General features: G+C 42.3%; 1 protein-coding gene across 1 annotated transcript in view; it reads right to left on the bottom strand.

The window, feature by feature from the left end:
* LOC130041084 (teneurin-2-like) overlaps positions 1-21,435 on the bottom strand; it is a gene marked incomplete at its 3' end in the record, with an annotated part of 839,548 nt that overhangs the window by 400,683 nt on the left and 417,430 nt on the right. The window lies entirely within an intron of this gene.

Raw genomic sequence — 21,435 nt, 5'->3', positions numbered from 1 at the left:
CTGTTTTGTTTCTCAAACCAAGTCGGTCCACCCGTTACTTGGAACCCCGGGGTCTGGGGGGACGAAGACAGAGAGTCTCTCTTAAAGCCATCTTCAGTGATGTTAGATGTTACCTGTCCGACAGTATGGGAATTATTTAAGTACCTGTGAGCATGGCCTTTTAAATGGAGTCATCGGGAGAATCATTGAAAACAAAAAAAAAGGTGTTGCAGAACAGTTAACACCACGTGGAAATTTCACATGTTAACAGGAAGTGAGAGATTACGAGAAGCACTATTTAAACTCTGATGAGGGAGCTGAAGCGATAATAGAACAGGAATGGTGTTTGCCTTGCATGTGGCCAACCTAGGTTCGATCACTAGCACCCAAACCACCTGAGTGCCGCCAAGTGTGATTCTTGAGCAAGGGGCCAGGAGTAAGCCCCGAGCATCGCTAGGTGTGGCCCCCGAATCAAAAGCAACAAATTGATGATGATTTTCTGGCTCAGAGTGCACCACCTCAGACTGTGAGAGAGTGAACCCTGGTATTGTCCCTTGTTGTCACGATCTCCCAAACTTTCCTGAAGTCACCCATTCTATCTCTATTCACCTTCTCCAGATAGCAGGAATAAAACTCCTAAATGTCCCTACTCCAGGGAGGTGCTTTATTTATTTTTTAAAATTTTTATTAGTGAGAAATCATGAGGTACAGTTGTAGACTTACAAATTTTTGTGCTTGGGTTTCAATTATACAATGATCAAATACCCATCCCTCCACCAGTGCCCATTTCCCACCACCACGGATCCCAGTATCCCTCCCACCCCCCATCACACCCTGCCTCTGTGGCAGGGCATTCTCATTTGTTCTCTCTCTCTTATTGGGTGTTGTGGTTTGCAAAAGAGGCAATGGGTGACAATCATGTTTGGTCTATAGTCTACTTTCAGCATGCTTCTCCCATCCTGGGAGGATCAGGGAGGTGGTTTAGAGGACTCCTTGTGAAGCATTTTAAATTCTGCCTGGCATACAGCAAGTGTTATATAAATATTACTATTACTGTCTTCATTTTTCATTACATATAATTGAAGAGAAAGCCATGGTAGCATTTTTTTGTCACAATGCTGATAGGATTCTTGCTAAATGGCAAGATTGCAGGCAATTTGCAAGTGATTTTTTCCCCCTGTGGCTTATTTGTTTATTCTAATGTTTTCTCACACATATAAAAATGTACCCTTTGAAAAGAGGGAAGGGAGAAAGAAGGAGGAAAATTTTCACTCGCTTTTGCCATATCAATTCCACCACTATGGTGTATAATTTGTATGATCTAAATGCTGTAGATCAAATGGCTTAATTATTTTTTAAGTCTTAAACTCAAAGTACCTGGATCGCTATGAATTTTTTTTCCTTGAAGTACATTAACTGAAACATCTGTGAACTCTCAACCTCAATGCTAGCACAGTCAGTGAACGAAATTGCGTACCAATCAATGCAACAAAAAAATCAAGTCAATCAAAACACTAGGAATGGGAAACATTTTTCCTGGATAAATAAGCCAGAGAACAAATCCACTTCCTCGTTGAGTGTTTTCATCTCACACTGCCCTACTTTATGATGACCACAGAGCCACTCTCTTTTCTTCAGAAAAAAAGAAAAAACGGTATATTTTCTTTCCAGTTACCAGAGAATTTATGGTTAAAAGTTCAGTTGCAAAGTGCCAAATGACACAGTCACCATAACACCCTGCGTTTCCTTTTTGGTTAACAACACAAGTTCTGCCATGTGCTTTAAGAAATAAGATAACATATTTTTCAACAAGTAGAAATCTAGTGATCAGACTGGGAACATTGTGGACTACATCCCTCCCTAAATTCCACTTCTAAGTAGCAACTTAGAAGGTGGGATTCAAGCTGGGCACTCTCCTTCATACCAAGATGTCAGACTTTCCGACCCAACATTCCAAAACACACTTTCGTGCCTATTGTAAGCATTGACTCCTATAATGGTTTCACAGCTCAGCAAAGTTCCGGGGGTGTGTCCATCCTATTCATACCCCACCCCCCAATTCCCAATTTCCAATTGTTAAATTGGCAATCATGAAACTGCCAGAATGCATCTCTGAATGTCATCTCATTCTATAAAGCTGGTCCTTGAGATATGGAATGAAGTTATCATAGACCTAGACGAGGGAGATCTAGCTCCTTTCTACTCTGCAAACATATTTCCAGTTTACAAGTCCTTGTTCAAAGTGACTGTCAAGCAGACACTACCTGCTGGAGAAAAACAGGACCTTCAAGTGAATGCCCATCAACCTTTGGGGCCCTGGAAAGAATGCCTGAAGGGAAATAAATTTAACAAATGCACCACCTCTCCCTTAAACACTTAAGCCATTAAAGACATATTATTCACCCCAACGAGCAGGCTTTCCCATCTCTAATCTAAAATATTAAGAATAAGAAAGTCATAAAACCAACTTTTTTGTCCTTAATGCATAAATCTGCATTATGCTTAAGCCTTTAAGAAAGAGCTGGTTACTCTTTACAATAGCCAGAAACTGGAAGAAACCTGAATGCCCAAGAACAGATGACTGGTTAAAGAAACTTTGGTACATCTACACAATGGAGTACTATGTAGCTGTTAGAAAAGATGAAGTCATGAAATTTACATACAAGTGGTACAACATGGAAAGTATCATGTTAAGCGAAATGAGTCAGAAAGAGAGGGATAGACATAGAAAGATTGCATTCATCTGGGGGATATAAAGTAAAAAAATATGAGATTAATACTCAAGAATAGCTGAGATCAGCACCAGGAGGATTACTCCATAGCTTAGTGGCCAGTCGGGCATTCTAGAGGAAAGGGCAGCTCAGATAGAGAAGGGAACACCAAATAAAGGGTGTTTGGAGGATCCTCCCAGGAGGGGAGATGCATGTCAAAAGTAGACTATGGACTGAACATGTTTGCCACTCAATGCCTCTTTTGCAGACCACAACACCCAAAAGGAGAGAGAGAACACAGGGGATTGCCCTGCCACAGAGGCAGGAGGGGATTGGGGGGATGGGGGTGGGGGGGATATTATCCATGGTGGTGGAAAATGGGCACTGGTGGAGGGGTGGGTATCTGTTCATTGTATAATCAAACCCAAGCACAAAAAATTGTAAATCTACAACTGTACCTCATGGTGTTTCACTAATAAAAAAAGAAAAATTAAAAAAAAAAAGAAAGAGCTGGTTGGCCCTTCTTGCAGGCGTGTACTCAAGGCATTGTAATAAGACACTTTTTGCCACAGGAAGTGTAAGTGAATTCTAGCAAATAGCAAGTGATCAACTAATTCCAAGCCCTGGGTCAGGCACTATTCTAAGTGCTTGAGCAAAATCACATTTAAAATAGCAGCCAAAGCTATGTTGACTTGCTTGAATTTTCTACTTCAGATGCTTAGTTTTTGGAGAAAGATGAGTCCGATCTGTGGCAGAGTTCCTGGAGGACATGGGCAATAAATATTCAACCAAAAACAGTGCATTCAGTTAACAAAGAATATGAAAATTGCTATCAAAGAAAGCAGAGTTTCCAGTATATTATCCTATACTAAGCAATTGGTATTCCAATTTTTAGAGGTCTCTCAATGAGGTAGAGTTGGCATAACTTCCACATTGCTAGCTATATAGATGAATACATATGGTCAACAAAGAAACACACCCATAAAAGAAGGCCAACATTAAATAAAACAAGAATCACCGAGTTGAAGTTTTCCATATTCCAAGAGAAATCTTTTCCAACCTGTTTTTGTATATTGATCACAGAGATGTGAAAAGAGATATTGATTTATAACAATAGGTGTCCATGAAAGCTCTCTCTTGTGTGTTTATGGTGTGTGTGTGTGTGTGTGTGTGTGAGAGAGAGAGAGAGAGAGAGAGAGAGAGAGAGAGAGAGAGAGAGATTTCAACACAAATGGCAGTATGGCAGTCACTGAAACATACACATACACTGACATCAAACAGAAGGTATGAGTTACCTGGATAGGAGAAAAGAAATAGCCCTAGATGGCAGAAAAGAAATAGCTAAAGAGTAAGTTATATGGAAGCAAAATCTCAAAAATCACATAGCCACTGGACAAAACTGATCATATGAAAATGTTGAAAATGTTTGAAAATGTCTCTCCTGTGTCATGGCCTGTCTTGATGAAGATATGGAAAACTTGATAACCCTAATATACTGTAGGAGACTAAGATAGAACAAACTTTCTGGAGGACAATTTGATGATATAAAAGTATACTGCATGGGATCTATATATGTGAACCTATATACATAATGGATAAACACCAATGCACCAATGTATATGTTTGCAATTAGTTCCAACACGTAGAACATCAAGACATGTCTATATATCACGTGTAGATATATCCTTAGAGCCAGTAAGTTTATAGGCACTTCTCTTACATAAATGAAGTAAACATACAAAGATGTATATTTTCGCATTGTTTAGAACAATGAATAAAATAGATAAAGCTCAAGTGTCTGCTCTATGGAAAGGATAAGTTTATTGTGCTCCCATACCCAAGAAATGTTGCAACTGTTATGTCGAACTGGGATATATTGCCAAAATGGGAACATATCTTTGATAGGCTATTAGGGAAAAGCAAACAGCAGAACAATATGTAGCACACAATCACCTTCAATTAAAAAGGAAGAAAAGAAGAAAAACAAAGTCTTTGCGCATATGTATGTAAATGTGTCAAATGTTCTAAAATAGCTCAATACTGTTTGAAGTGAGAGGCTACAAGTTTAGGGCGCTTACTCCACAACTCATAAATATCTACAATTCTAAACATTCTTGTTGCTAAGTTCAATTCTGCTCCAACATGCAAAAATAGAACATTAATTTTGTAAAAAAAAAAATGACAAAAATGAACATTGCATCGTTAGCGACTTCAATCACACTTCCCTCTCCTATGATTCCAGGGAAATGGTTTTCTAGTGCCACAAATACAATAACAGTCTTCAAAGACAGTTTACAACCTAGAATCAATTGATGTGTACTCCTTACCTTGTACTAACCACCTAAAACATGTTGTGCAGTAGTGAGGAGACAGATTATCAAAAGTGACTGCAAAAGGTTCAGAATATGAGCCTCGTACTAGAGAATGAACAAAAGGAGACACTGAAATTCAGAGCCACCGAGGTGCGTGTGGAAGTCCTCCTTTGATCTGAGAGCACCGCAGTCTCCAGCTCCCGGAAGCACATGGTGCCTATCCATGCTCTCCTCACCAGTCTGGGCCAACAGGTTCCTGATTACTAGTATCTGTAGCTCTGTAACTGGCTCCCGCAATGGCTTGCTTCCCACACTGTGGCATTTCCATGCTGTGGCCTTCCCACACCATGGCATTTTCACACCGTGACCTTTCCACGCCATGGACTTTCCATACAACATGGCAGACTTTCCACCCCATGGCCTTTCCACACTGTGACCTTGCCACGCCATGAACTTTCCACACTGTGACCTTTCCACTCCATGGCCTTTCCACACTGTGATCTTTCTACCCTATGGACTTTCCACACTGTGACCTTTCCACGCCATGGACTTTCCACACCATAGCCTTTCCATGCTGTGGCCCTTTCACACCATGGTAGACTTTCCACACCATGGCCATGGCCTTTCTATGCTGTGGCCTCTCCACGCCATGGAATTTCCACACTGTGGACTTTCCACGCTGTGGCCTCCCCACACAGTAAACTTTCCACATCGTTGCTTTTCCTCCTTGTGGGTTTTCCACACCGTGGCTCTCCCCAGGTCTTTACCCTGAAATACACATGCACTATTCATGTGTTATTGTGGTAGCTACTGCTTTTGAAATTTCTTGGATATGGGAGAACTGTGTCTGTGGTATGTTATGTTTACTCCCATGACCATTGGTTGAAGGACCATATAGGGTGCTGAGGATAGACCCTGGTTGTCCTTACCTACTATACTATCTCTCTAGCTCTCCCTCCAAGTTTGAGGAGCTTCTTTTTGGGGGAGTCCCCCCAAGGATGTTCAGGGCTTATTCCTGGCTTGAGGATCATATATGGTGCAAAAAACCAAACTGGGATCAGCAGCATGCAAGGCAAGCAATTTTACTCCTTGTGCTATCTCTCTGACCCAAAGCATCAGTTTCTAATGTCACATTTCAGAATAGTCTAAGAAATTAGTCCCTCAGGTCTTCCTATGAAATTACATTTCTAAAATAAACTTGCATTCAGCACCAATGGAGGAAATTAGTCAAGAGTTGAATTTTGAATATAATATATTGAAATTAATCACGAATATGTATCCCCTTAATTTTAAATAGGTCTAATTACTCCTAATCTAAACGGAATAAAAATAATGTGCCTATTTTCCAAAGAAGTACGTCTATAGTACTTGCTGATAACATATGAATTCACGCCAGGCTTCCCGAATTGAGAAAATGCTTTTATCTCAACAGCCAGAACTCTGAAATCTAATGAATTACCTATTTTCTTTTTTATCGCCCGAATTTCACTATATGAATGTGGAAAAATAAGTATCTTATAGCAATACAGTTTAACATATTATTAATACTATATTTTCCCAGGTAGATCTTGAAGACTGCATAAGTAGATGATAACAAGGTAAATCACATTCTAAAGTTAAAGCGAAGTCAGAAGGCTATAGGAAATAGTCCTGTGGCAGCTGATATGAAATTATAGGTACTTCATCAAAACCCAGCCAGCCACAGCTCCCTCATAACTCATGCTTAGAGCTTCATAATGTGATTAGATTTTCAAGAGGGTGCATTTGTGTTTGGGTTTTCTTTTAATCACTTTATGTTCAGCTTGGCTTCCAACTGACTTCCAACTGGCTGACTGACGACAGTCATCACTTGCGAGAATAAAGCGATTGTCAACTTTGCCGAAGAAAAGTTATTAAATTCCAGTTTTCCTAAAGGGAAACATTCCCTGCAACAGTAATTGAAAAAAAATCTTTATTGACATTCTTTGAGGGGAAAAAAATACAATATTCAACATTTAGGCTGGAGCTGGATAGGTAAAAGAAATACGGATTTGAAGCAATTAGACAAACTCAGCCGGGAAAATTGATGGTGAGAGATGGTGTCTTGTCTGATGTTATTCTCATGTGACTGGCAGCAAAGGTCGGCTCTTTTGCTCTCACTCATACCCCAAATATTTAAGGACTGTCTAAAATATGAGTTGCTGTCCACCTCAAACGAGTTGCAGGCTGGTTAGTGGTCTGGGTGGAGAAACCAGAGACTAATAAATGGGATTTGCTGCTGTCAAGTGCTGCATGAAAATATGGATGACTCTTTGTCACTGTCACTGTCCTCCCATTGTTCATCGATTTGCTCTTGTGGGCCCAGTAACGTCTCCATTAGGGACTTTTGTTGTTACTGTGTTTGGCATATTGAATACATCACGGGTAGCTTGCCAGGCTCTGCCGTGCGGGCGAGATACTCTCGGTAGCTTGCTGGATGACTCTTAGAAGACAGGAAAGAGAAAGGCTCATGCACTCAGGAATTACTCCTGGCAGTGCTCAGGGGACCCTATGGGATGCTGGGGATCAAACCCGGGTTGGCCGTGTGTAAGGCAAACGCCCTACCTGCGGTACAATCGCTCCGTCCCCAGAAACTATTTTTTAATGGCTTAAAACCACTGGGCTGGACTACACTGCTGTATAGTTAGCCATAAATATCTCTAAACTTATTTGTTAAAGACAAATATTGCTTTTTCCTGACTACAATGATGAAACACTTATTAGAGAGAATCTCAGAAAAATGTAAAAATTAAAGACATAGAGAAGTTATCTGTAATGTTGCTGTCTGGTGAGAACCCTAAGTGTCCACATTGTGCCATGTTTGTACATTAAAATTTGTTCTTTGTACCCTGACACTTCAAATTTAAAATACATTGAAAGTAGCACTGTAGCGCTGTCCTCCTGTTGTTCATGGATTTGCTCAAGTGGGTCCAGTAACGTCTCCATTTTGAGACTTGTTGTTACTGTGTTTGGCATATTGAATACATCACGGGTAGCTTGCCAGGCTTTGCTGTGCAGGCAAGATACTCTCAGTAGCTTGCCGGGCTCTCTGAGAGGGGCAGAGGAATCGAACCTGGCTCGGCCAGGTTGGCTGCTAGCAAGGCAAACACCCTACCGCTGTGCTATTGCTCCAGCCCTGCATTGCACTGTAAGTATACCTTCATATTATAAAATATTGTCTTGCAGCATGAGTTTGCCGGTGAGAAATGACTTTATTGCACTTACACATCAATGTATCAAATTAAATGCCCATTTGGCATATTTAACCTATTTCCAGTCTTTTAAAAAAATTTATAAACATAGCAATGATATCAATTTATTAAGTTTGGGGAAGAGAGATTAACATTTTTTTTTACCCAGTTTCATTCGAATTCACTTTGAAATCTCTGACACCACCAATAGGTTTCTAATATTTTACAATTAAACTATTTTGTAACTATATTCAAAAACTGGGGAGTTGGAAATACACTAAAACCATGATACTTTTGGATGGTGAAAAAACAGTGTGCTATGTTCATTGAAATTCACCTTAAAACCTCTTATATGGACAATGAAGAAGACTTTGTGGGGCTAGCACTGACTGCCTTCCAAAAATATCTGTACATCTAAATGGAAGGGAGCCAAAGTTTAGGTCTGCTTTGGCTACTATGGATACAAACAAACAAACAAACAAACAAACAAAAAAGCAGTGATACGGGAATACCTGCCCCCAAAAAAACCTTTGGGGGAATACAATATTTTTACTCTATTTCAGTAGTATGGGCTGGAGTGATAGCACCGTGTGTAGGGCACCTTGCATACGGACGACCCGGGTTTGAGTCTTCCATCCCTCTCGGAGAGCCCAGTAAGCTACTGAGAGTATCCTGCCCACATGGCAGAGCCTGGTAAGCTACCTGTGGTGTATTTGAAATGCCAAAAACAGTAACAAGTCTCACAATGGAGACATTACTGGTGCTCGCTCGAGAAAATTGATGAACAATGGGATGACAGTGCTACAGTGCTTTAGTATTATAACAAGAGAAATCTGTTCTTGCAGATCTTCATAAAAACCAAGATGAGTTATCAGGTGACAGCCTCAATCATACTGTCCAAGTCACAGTGAGCATTTGTTGGACAGAATCATCCTATAAAAAATTATTAAGATCTTAGTAATCACTATATTACTATATCACTGTCATCCCATTTTTTTGTCAATTTACTCAAGTCGGCTCCAGTAACATCTCTATTCGTCACAGCCCTGAGATTTTAGCAGCCTCTTCTTACTTGTCTTTCCCAATTATTGGAAGCTCTTTCATGGTCAGGGGAATGAGACCTGTTATAGTTACTGGTTTTGGTATATCGAATAGGACATGGGTAGCTTGCCAGGCTCTGCCTGTGCGGGCGGGATACTCTCAGTAGTTTGCCTGGCATATATATATATGTATATATATAATGCAATATAATATATATATATAATTTCTCTCCATGATCTGTTGCCTACTGTCTGAACTCCATCAAACATGGTGTGGTAATTATGGACAATGGGTAGGAAGTGTCCCATGATATGTTGGAAAGTGGCCTGGAGCATGGTGGCTGTTGGGTAGTGGAGGTCGGCTGTCGGGGTTGGGTCCCTTGGGGCAGGGAGGGCTCTCACCCACACCCCTCTGGGGCTCCCCGAGTGGAAACAGCCTGGTGTGGAGTCCGGTGGCATGGTTATATCTTAGTAATCTAGTAATTAGTATTAGTAATTAATATAGTAGTTAGGATCTTAGTAATAATTAGAATAAATTCTGTGGAGGAAATCATTTCAGATGTATCATGCGCTTACATCACCAGGAACTTTAGAATATCGTCAAACGACAATATTCTGAATGTAGGCATGCTTACATTCGGAACTGAATACAGGCTCTCCTGACATTCCTTTGCCCTTCGCATGCTGAGAGGAAGGCTGGGGACCTAAAAAGGTCACAGAGGGAAAGGCCACCGACGGCCTCATGCCCTTATTGTATAACATGCATACATTTAGTGGAAAGAATTACCTGCAGACACCGGCTGACTCGAAGAGGTCATTTCTAAGTGCTCTGTTCTTACACTGTTTAATTAGTTTGACTTTTTCTTGGTGACAGAAATCATTAGACTCACAATAAAGGTCCAGTATCATCTCAACTTTATCAAGGACATTTCAGGAATGAAGGAAATACATGTTTTTAACTCCCTGGAGTGGTAATCCAGCGAAGCTATAGTACGTTGTTGAAAGCAAATATGGCCCATGAATGCAGAATAGCAAGAAGAAGTCACTTGGCACAGAAATGCCATCCCATAGCTGAAACTGTATCTTTTTGCTATTTCTCCCCTCGCCCCCCCCCCATCAAATCTTCTCTAACCCCTATACCATAATAAATCTGCTCCCGGGCATACTTCAAGTACACACATGTTTTGTGTGACAGAAAAGTATTAGAGTTGCTGTATTGCTTTGTATATGTTCTCAAGCTCACTCATCAAAGCATTAGAAACACATTTTCAAATTCATTTATCAAAGCATCAGTAGAAAGCATTAGATGTTAGAAGAAACTGCAGCTATACTGAGTTTTCCTTTTGTTTTTTTTTTTTTACACAGGCCACATAGTCCTAAATAAACTAGGTTTTCTCTTATATTTTTTTGAAGGTGGATTTATAGGACACTTGCCAAGCACTAGGCAAAGAAGACTGGATAAAGAAGAAGAGTTTTGATGCGTTTTGACATTTTGGTAAAATAAAGATGTTTAATTTTAAAGGAAAAATCTGGATTGAAACACAAAGATTAAAGTTTGAACTAAAGACGGGGAGGTTGAAATTTATAAGTGAAACGTCATGGAATGGAACTGTCACTTAAAAGGGTGTTAGTTGTGACAGTCGTAATTTTGGAAAACTATCGGATAAATGTAAATGTAAACATATATAATGAGTTGTTAGAGTGATACAGGGATTAGATAATAGGGTTTTTTGTTTTCCATTTTAACTGACTCCTTGAGATAGCTTGAATTTTCACATTATGCACTCCAGGCTGTAGTCAAAATTCAAGTAAATATTGCAAAGGTTTTAAAAGTCAGCTCGTGCTCTGACATTTCTATATTCCTCAAGCGATCTAAGCTGTGTGCAGCTATAGGGGAAAAGAGAAAACAAGAGAAGAGCATCTTTCTTTGGGTAAAAGTATCATCTAGATCTTATCAATACTTGTCTTGTTCTGTGTGGGAATGTGACTCCTTGATTACAACCCTCTCAGCTTACTGAATCCTCAAGTACTCATCTACTCCCTCCAAGTCGAGTACAGTTTCCCACATAATATGGACAGATAGAAATATACTCCATCTCAGACACCAAGTCACCAACTTCTCAGCAGCAGAGCTGAATTCTTACCCTCTTCGTTAGTACATGTGGGAAAACAAATTTCCTCTCAAAAAGTCATTAGACCATGTTGTCAAGAAAATACCCGAAGGGTCTGTGAGTAAACATCATCTTCATATGGCCCCAGGGGTGCCATGATTAAATGTGACTGATGCTGATGGCATTCACAGCAATGCCACATAGCTAAATGTCCGGGGCCAGGCCTGGTCCTCCAAAGGGGCAGTTTCAACATTTCATAGACAAAATGCTGTGGGTATATGCACTTTAGAAAGCCAGACACCACTAAGGGAAAGGCAGGATCCCTGCTGCTCTGAACAAAGGTCTCCTTGTTCTCTTCCTGAAAGCCTCCATGGGCAACTGACTCCCCGAATTTGACATCCCCAGATTTATTTAACTATCAATAGGTGTGCAAAAAGTCTTTGTACATCACACCAAACAACAGGAAACAAGACACCTCATCTTCCCGGTTCAAAAGAAGCACGGGCCATTAATAAACCATGCCAATCTTGTTAAGACTACAACACCTTTAAAAAAACTCACTATATCCTATTGGCATTAGGCTTATTTGATATTTTCAGAGTACTTACAGAGGTGATGTGTTTTGTTTATGCCTCTCCCACCCCTATCCCCCGTCACCGTTCACTGGACAGCATATCAGTTTGACAGGATGGGTGTCCTAGGTTGAAGACTCACTTTCTCGCCTGTGTTGTGTGAGACAGTGAAATAGAAAATGCAAATGTGGGGGGATGCAAATTTGGTGCTGTCTGGGTTGAGGGCTTCAATAGAGCCCAGGGATGTCAAGATTGCAGGGTTCTGAGAAGGAGACATTTATAACAGCATCGGCGCTGACAATGTGACCAGCTAGCACATAAACATAATCTCAATGCTGGCTTTAGGAAGATTACATTCCTGTTAACTGATGCTCAGTTGAGAAAAAAATTTAAAAATCTCCAGCTCTAGTTGCTCCCAGACCTCTACATTCATCAATGCTACTTCCTCATCTTGTGACCTTGGTGCTTTCTACCCTCATTCTGTCTGCATCTACCAGGAGGAAGCTTCCACAGATTGCCCCACTTCAAGGGACAGAAAACCGAGGAGACATGCAAACAGCACTTGTGTTGGGTCACAAAGTTCATCGATTATAACACCCAAGGATAATAGACACAAGGATCAGGAGGATTGCTCCACAGCTTGGAAGCTGGACTCACATGCTGGGGGAAAAGGCAGCTGGGATGGAGAAGGAACCACTAAGTGAATGATACTTATAGGGCTCACTCAGGATGGGAGATGCATGCTGAAAGTAGACTCTAGACCAAACATGATGGCCACTTAATACCCATATTGAAAACCATAACACCCAAGAGGAGAGAGAGAGTTAAAGTGGAATGTGCCTGACACAGAGGCGGAGAAGGGTGGGATGGGGGTGGCAGGAGGGATACTGGGAACACTGGTGGTGGAGAAGAGGCACTGGTGGAGGGATGGGCACTTGTTGTATGACTTGAAATGCACTTGTTGTATGACTTGAAATGCAATCACAAAGATTTGTACGTCTGTAACTGCATCTCCTGGTGATTCATTAAAAAATATAAAAACAACAAACAACAGCAAAACAAAGAAACAAAGCTCATCGGCCAGAGATCCCTGGTCTTCTCTTACTTCCATGCTGACAGTCAAACCACCTGCGTTGGGGCATCTGCCTGCAATGGGGAAGGGTCTGGATGGGAAGGAGGTATCAGTCCTGCATCTCTGTCTTGAGTTATCCGTGTGCATTCACAAGACAAACATTCTGGGACATGCCAACTTTACGAAAGGCGACGCCCCAAAGAATAAATGTTCACAAGTGTCCAGGCAGAACAATGGGGACGGTGCAAAGGGAATAATCAGCCTTGGACCTCAGGTGACCCTGACCTTTGTGATCCTGGAAATGCATTTGTCTGCAGCGCAAGGGGCCATGGAGTGGACTAACCCGTAAACCGAGAGGTGAGATGCTGGCAGCGCGTGAGCAGGGAGTGGAGGCCCAGATAGTCACCGTCAATCCTCCAGCGCAGCTGCCACATACCCTGGAGTTCATTCTCCCCCCTTTAAAGACAATGTAATAGAGACATTCGAGTCAGCAATAAGTTCGCTTTCTCGGGAGTCTAACGACATCATTATGGAACATTCTAACTTTGCTCCGTGGCTACAATGTCATTGATGCCCCTGGGGTGTAGACAGAGCAACGCCATCTCGCTCATTCTACACAACCCCGCTCCGTGTTGTAGCCTCTCCCATATGTCGGCGAAAAAATGAGAGCTTTTATAGACACAAAAGGGGGAGGCAGTAGCCCCCCGAGCACACGATATTATTTTATTCATCAGTTGTCAAGTGCCTGCAGGGTTCGAAGAGATAGGTCAGTGGAAGGGTGGATATAATATGAATTGTTTTACGGTGACAAAAAAAAAGTATTTTGCAGGAAGGTGTCTCTAGGGTTCAAATTTAATAGAAGATGCAGCTTCAATTGGGGTCTCTCAATTTTACCCCTTTTTTTTCTGACACCAGCACCTTGGAAAGCCAGTATTTGAACGATGATTTGAATTTTCTTTTCAACGAATATTATCTTCTAATGCCTCCCGAAACTTCCTTTCTGCTCACCCCCCGGGGGGCCTGTACATCCTACTCTTGCAAGCAATCTTGGGGACCTGAAATACGATGTTGAAAGGAGGTGTGCAAAATAGCACACCGGAAGGAGCAGATGACAGGGGATTTGGTGGTGGACATCATCCATGTCTTAAACAGCGCCCCCGGTTGGCCACCATGGGGACCAGCAACCCTCTCAAGCCGAAAAGAGCACATGTGACCTGGCATGGAGGTAAGGTAAAAGTGCTGAGAGCTGCCATATTTTATTCCAACATTAGAATAAAGGATGTTCACTAATGAGAAGGGCAGAGAGAGCGAAGCATGACCTTTCTGAGAATGCTTGTACCCACAGATTAAAATGTCTTTGTCTGAGGGCTGTAAGTTATCCTGGGGCAGTGCATGCTTCTCCAGCACTTCTCTTTCCTATACATATGTAAGCTGACGGGCCATTGGCAACGGGGAGAATAATGTCAGCATAATTTAGAATCCCACTGGCTGATACACGCTTGTTCCCAGTGTGAGGGACAAGAGCAGAGAGGTGAAAACACAGTGACAGAATAGAGCAGGATGGACCCCCAAGTTTCAGACGCCCCACATTCGTACTTGAGGTCACTGCAATTGTGCTCTACCTTGGAAAAATTGCTCACATGGTTCTGTTCACCTTTAAAGTTTTTTTTTTTAATCAAAGTTATACACGCACATACCTACATACACGAATGCACATATGTGTGTGAATGACAAACTTCATAGCACTTATTTTAGGATGGTCACTAGTTCTGCATTGGTTACCAAGTACTAGAAACTTCAAATGACCAGTCCCCACCTAGAACTTTTTTTGGTCAGTCATCTCTTTTTCTGTTTCAGGGTATGAGTTTGCCAGTATCATGAGATTCTTGAAGGATGAATTTAATGCCTAAGCACAAAACTATAGGCATAGGTTTGCTATGAGAATTCAATGATGGAGTGCATGGAAAGTTACTTATTTCAGCATGCAGCACAGAGAGACAGAGAGCCCAATAGAGGAAAACCACCATGAGGATTTAAATCTTTATATCTCAGGAGTTTATCATCTTCATATGATAAGCAGAGTGAGTCTGTGTTTATATGGATACTAGCTGGGCCAAAGCCAGGTCACCAAAGGAGCCTGTGAAACTCAGGATGTGAAACTCAGTCCATCGAGCTCTGGAAAACTCCTCAGATGGCTCTGCCTTCAGCGGGCCTTGAAAAGATTTTCCGAACAGGAGGTTATGAATTTGCCTCTTCATAAAATAATAGGGTGAGTGACTGATTCTTCATCAATTTTATGACCGTGCCTAATAACCTGAGCTTACACTTTACTGATGGGCTCTTGAGTGTTTCTCCAATTCTTCCAAGGCTATTAGAAAGCCATAAAAGTCCCCCAGTAAACTTCATTTTCACTCACATTATCTTCATAAAGCAAATGCCTGCCCGTCACCAGAGCCACAAGGGAGGGTTCAGGTGGGTGATTTCTTACACCTGGTCCTATTAGGATTTTTGCATAGATGTTTCTCTCTAGGCCTTGATCATCACGAGGCTTACTTCAGAGGAAGGAAGGAAGGAAGGAAGGAAGGAAGGAAGGAAGGAAGGAAGGAAGGAAGGAAGGAAGGAAGGAAGGAAGGAAGGGAGGGAGGGAGGGAGGGAGGGAGGGAGGGAGGAAGGACATGCTTAAGACAGTACCAGGGGGCTGGAGCGATAACACAGCAGATAGGGTGTTTGCCTTGCAAGCAGCCAACACGGGTTCGATTCCCAGCATCCCATGTGGTCCCCTGAGCACTACCAGTAGTAATTCCTGCTGAGTGTAGAGCTGGGAGTAAGCCCTGTGCATTGTCAGGTGAGACCCAAAAAGCAAAAAAAAAAAAAAAAAGAAAAAAGAAAAAAGAAAAAAACAGACAGTACCAGGATCCCCTCCACCCCCACTCCGTCTCTTTGGTCCACAGGGTGATGACATTGCCAACTAAATGCAACAATTAGAGTGGCAGAGAACGAGTGGGAGGCACTTGAGTGGACCCATGCAGAAGGATGTATACTCTGAACGGGGGACAGAGTGGTCCACCTGGGAGTTGAGAATAGCACTCCAAGCCGAGAGGTGATATACATATGAAGTATCATCAGAGGAAGAAATGAAAGGGAGATGAAAATTGGCAGATGGCCTCCCTGTGAAGGTGCAAGTGCCAAGAGGTGATCGAAGGATCAATATTTGGTGGGGTAGCCCAGATTGAGCGAATCTTGCTTCCCATAATGAGGCCCTGGGTCAGTCAGTCTTCAGCAAACCCAGCCACCCTATACTGACCATGCTCTGTCAATTGGTGTCTCTGGCCCACAGCTTGAATGACCAAGTGTCACAAGAACGGGAATGGTCCTGCACCTCATTTAGGGTCCTTCGGTATAAAGAGAAAACTCGGGAATGGGAAGAGGGAGAAAAGGCAAATATCCCTGGCCAAAGGGAATGGGATTAAAGAAACAAAACAAAGAGGGCTGTGTATGGCGGCAGTCATTGGGTCGCACTGACCTTTCTGATGTGTATGTGTTTAGTAAAATGGCGCTGCTCCCTTTGTCCTTATCTCTGGCCACCTTGGGAGTTTTGATCCTTAAAATTACAAAGAGGATGGAGAAGAATCACAAAGCTCTCCCTCTTGCACGCACCGCCATCCATCTTTTTGATGTGAGACATCTAACACTAAATTCACGAAAATAATTTTCCACTGAGCATTTATTCAACGCCGGGTTTCTCCGGTGATTCTTAACAAAGGTTCTGTGGCTGGTGCCTAGAGGAAAGACTCATTTAAATGGAGAAAGAGATACTTAAAAACTAATGTCATCTGTTGGCAAAATCTCTGAGGGCGATACCTTCCTTTTACACATGCAGTGAGCTAAACCTGATTGCAGCGAGGGTTATCTTCAGTGGGGAGGCTCAGAATCAAAACACTCTCATGAGAACTATTGTTCTAACTAATCTACTTATTAAGCTTTTATTCCATTTTAATAGTCTTTTATTAAAAAAAAACCTCAAAAGGGACAGCGATGGATTTTGCAATTATTAGCATGGAATGCACAGACTATGACCTACAACCACAGCTTCGTCTGTCTGAGAATGTTCGTCTTTGGAAAGTATTTGAAACCATTTCGCTTGATTCCACCCCCACCCTCTCCCTGGCCCCACCCCAATCCCACCCCAATCCCAACTGGTATTTGTCCCTCTGCCTACTATTCCTCAAAAAAAAAAAAAAAAAGAAAAGAAAAGAAAAGAAAAGTAAAAAAAAAAAAAAGGAGAACCTAGATGAAGCTGACTTTCTTGTGCTTTGACATGGAAGGTGAAAAAAAAAAAAACAAACCCAAACAAACTAGAAGATATAATGGGTGGTTGCAATTTAAAGGAGTAAGAAGGAATTTGAGGGAGAGGTATATGAGCACCAAAAAATAAATAAATAAAATAAAAATCACAGCTGAGAATGTGTATGAGTCAAGTGTTTAAAGCTTGGTCCAAACCAATTCTTTGGGCCATCAAATGTGATTTGCTTTCCTTTTTTTTTTTTTTTTTTTTTATGCTGTCTCCCTCTTGCTGTCTCCAGGGGATAGAACAAATCACTGTGAGATGCTTCTCTCTTGTTACATGTTGTTGATCTTGAGACATTCACTTATTTCCTATGACTGGAAGCTATGTTCGTGACACCCAGCCCATGAAGGTTTTCCTAATTTTATCCTCCTTCTTATAAACTTGCTCCATAGTCTGCAAATTACACATGGTATAATTTTAAGAGATCTGGGCATCAGACACAATTAGAAGCCAACCAACAGCTACTGAAACACATAAAGCAACATGCCACAGGATGTGTGAAAAGGTGAAGACTCTTAACAGGTGTGACCAGTACCAAACAGGATTCTCTGCAAATAGTTGCTATTTTATTATTATTATTATTGCTCTTGTCGTGCTCAGTCGTGTTACTGGATGCAGGAACTTTGTGTGTGACTGTATTCCAGACCTTCCTCTTAAAGTTCTCTCAGAAAAGGTTTTCTAATGGTCTAAAAGCAAAGAGGAAAATGAAATCACACTCTGTGCTGGCATCTTTCTTTGTTTCCAAGAAGCCGGGAAATGCTCAGGGGATCTATTCCCCATTAGAATGCAGGGGCAGAAGGGCTAGACTTCGTATTAATGCAAATGGAGGGGGGGGTGACCCAAGGAGTAATAGCACTTAACATTTGTGGAACACTTCTAAAACGTATTAAATGCCATAATCATTGGTTAATGAAACCTTCTAACACCTCGCCAGACACAAAAGGGGTAGAAATGAGACAACAAACCTTGAGAGCACAAATCGAGGCTCTGCTAAACAAGATTTGATCATTTACACAGAATTTGGATTTATGTGTGTTCCCCCCTCCCCCACACCCCATAATGAAATGGGCGGAGCTGAAAAATGATGTGATTCTAGGATCTTGCACGCTTATCCTTAAATAAACAAAGAGACCCAGGAAAGAGGGGAAAAAATATAAATATGTCGCTCACACTTAAGGAGTTACCAGGATTTTCAAAGACTAGGAAGTCAGATCCTATTCCCACCCCCCACCCCCACCAACGGGTACTTGGTAATAGGAACTAAGCCCTCAATATTTCAATAAAAGACTTTGTCCTGAGATGAAAGGTTCCCTATCTTATTTGATATGCAGACGAGAAATAAATTTTGGCATGGCTACTCCTGGCTGCATTTTTTAATGGGTAAGACTTTGGGGTTCAGGGGCTGGAACAATAGTACAGTGAGTAGGGCATTTGCCTTGCCCGACCTAGGTTTGATTCCCAGCATCCCATATGATCCCCTGAGGACCATCAAGGGTAATTCCTGAGTGCAGAACCAGGAGTAACCCCTGTGCATCCCCAGATGTGATCCAAAAGAGCAAAAAAAAAAAGACTTTGGGGTTTAGAAGACTGGGAATGATGACTGAGAGTGACAAACTGAGATGTGGACATGCTTCCTGTGAATTCCACAGTCTCCTACCCCACCCCAACCCCCCATCTGCAGCAGCCAGTAGAAGGGGTGGTGCTGGCTTTCTCTGTATGCCATTAAGGCACTGTGGAAATTAACCCCAAGAAGCAGCCCCATCTGCGGAGTAAATGGCACTGGAAAAGCAAAAGGGAGATTAGTGAGGGAAATTTTGCCCTCTGAGCTGCCCTGCAGATAAGTCATCTGCCCACTCAAAAACCATTAGTGGATTCCCCAATCTCTCTCGGCTGTCCTAACCCAATTAATCCCCTTTCGGTATGTGCTCCAAGGTGCTTAGAGAAGACCAACTCTTCTCTCAGTCCAGAAGATGACTGTCTAATTGTGTAGCGATTCCATGTACTTGCCGGAAGGGTGGAAAGATGAACCAGTGAAGGATTTCAGATATTTAATTTCCTGATTTTAAAAAATAGAGCAAGAGGGATGCCTGAGATGGAGCTTCCCCCATAGCTGCTTTTTCCTGGCTTGGACATTCTTGGAGGAGAGAGAGGGGAGACAATGCCACCACTGAGATTCCAAGTCTCAAAAGACACTATTTTTAAAAAATGAATATATGGAGGTGGAGCGATAGTACAGCGGGGAGGGCATCTGCCTTGCACACAACTGACCTGGGTTCGATTCCCAGCATCCCATATGGTTCCCTGAGCACCACCAGGAGTAATTCCTGAGTGCAGAGCCAGGAGTAACCTCTGAACATCACAGGGTATGACCCAAAAAGCAATACATATATATATTATATATTATATATTTCTTGTTTGTTTTATTAGGGGTGTGCTCTCAGCAGTGCTCTGGATTTACTCCTGGCTCTAGGCTCAGGAAATCACTCCCAGAGATGCTTGGGAGACCACCTGGAGTACCCAGGAATGGAATCTGAGTCAGGTGCATGCAAGGCAAGCTGCCTGCCAACTGTACTATCGCTGCAACCCCTGGAAAGACACTCGTGAACAACCAAACCCAATCCAGACACCATTGACCCTCAGACTCATTTGTAAGTCACTTTTCACAGGGTTAACTTTGGTTAGTTCTTCTTTGATTTGGGGCCCACACTTAGCAGTGCTCAGAGCTTATTCATGGTGCTGTCCTCAGGGATCAGTGATGTTGGTGACTGGGAAACAAGAGGCAGTGCTGGGGAAGGGACCCGGGTCCACCATGTGCCAAGGAAGGCCCCCAAGTCTTGTCTTGATTCTGCTCCTTGCTACCTTGGAAGCTGAAAGCAAGGATGTTTCCCCAACCCTTCCCACAGCTCTTTGTCCACTAAAAGGCTGAGTTTAACGAAGCCCTACTTAGGGGGCTGGAGCTATAGCACAGTGGGTAGGGCATTTTTCCTTGCATGCGGCTGACCCAGGTTCGATTCCCAGCATCCCATAGGGTCCCCTGAGCACCGCCAGGAGTAATTCTTGAGTTCAAAGCCAGGAGTAATCCCACAGCATCTCTGGGTGTGACATAAAGGAGGGGGAAAGAAAGAAAGAAAGAAAGAAAGAAAGAAAGAAAGAAAGAAAGAAAGAAAGGAAGGAAGGAAGGAAGGAAGCCCTACACACTGCTCATAAGCATTGCTGACTTTAGTGCTGGGTGTAGATGCTTTCTATTTTAACTGCAACTCACTGAGTGAACAATAAAGCCAGTTTTCCTAATTCTGTTCTGCTTTTTGACACACAAAAGTGCTGCATCCCAGGGGCTGGAGTGATAGCACAGCAGGTAGGGCATTTGCCTTGCATGAGGCCGACCCAGGTTCAATTCCCATATGGTCCCCTGAGCACCGCCAGGAGTAATTCCTGAGTGCCGAGCCAGGAGGAACCCCTGTGCATCGCCGGTGTGACCCAAAAAAGAAAAAATAAATAAAAGTGCTGCATCCCAGAAGCACCTTCAGTCCAGGCAAACCTGCCTGGGTAGTTAGCCAATATATAGAAAAGAAAATCCAAAATATGGAATTTATTCTCCCCTATACCAAGAGACTAGATAGATAGGCTCATTCCCCTCTCACCCCCCACCCAACCCCTAACCCCTACCATCAAGAAGAAGTGGATTTTAAAATAATACATGTGGGCTACTTTGCTTTCCAGATATAGACAGAGGAATGGATGGATATCTCAGACCAGGGATGAAAAAGAGGTCCCAGCAGAGCTTAATATTTAGGGTTAGGGTTGGAGAGATAACAACACAGGGGTTAAGGTGCTTGCCTTGCATGCACTAAACCCTGGGTTGCTTCCAGGATCTACATATGGTTGCCCTGAGCACTGCCCATGTGAGGCTCTCAAATCAAAAACCAAATCAAACACACACACACACACATATATGCCTCAGGTTAAATGCTGATTATGAGTGAAGCCAGCGAATAGATTTTAAAAATAACATTTACTCCCATTTTTCAGATGAGACAACTGGACAACTGAGGCTCTGCGAGCATTACTGTTCAAGGTCACA

This window comes from Sorex fumeus, unplaced genomic scaffold (assembly GCF_029834395.1).
Source record: "Sorex fumeus unplaced genomic scaffold, SorFum_2.1 ptg000097l, whole genome shotgun sequence".
Lineage (NCBI taxonomy): Eukaryota > Metazoa > Chordata > Mammalia > Eulipotyphla > Soricidae > Sorex > Sorex fumeus.
The sequence above is the reverse complement of the archived record's forward strand: the minus strand, read 5'-3'. Positions and strand labels throughout refer to the sequence as shown.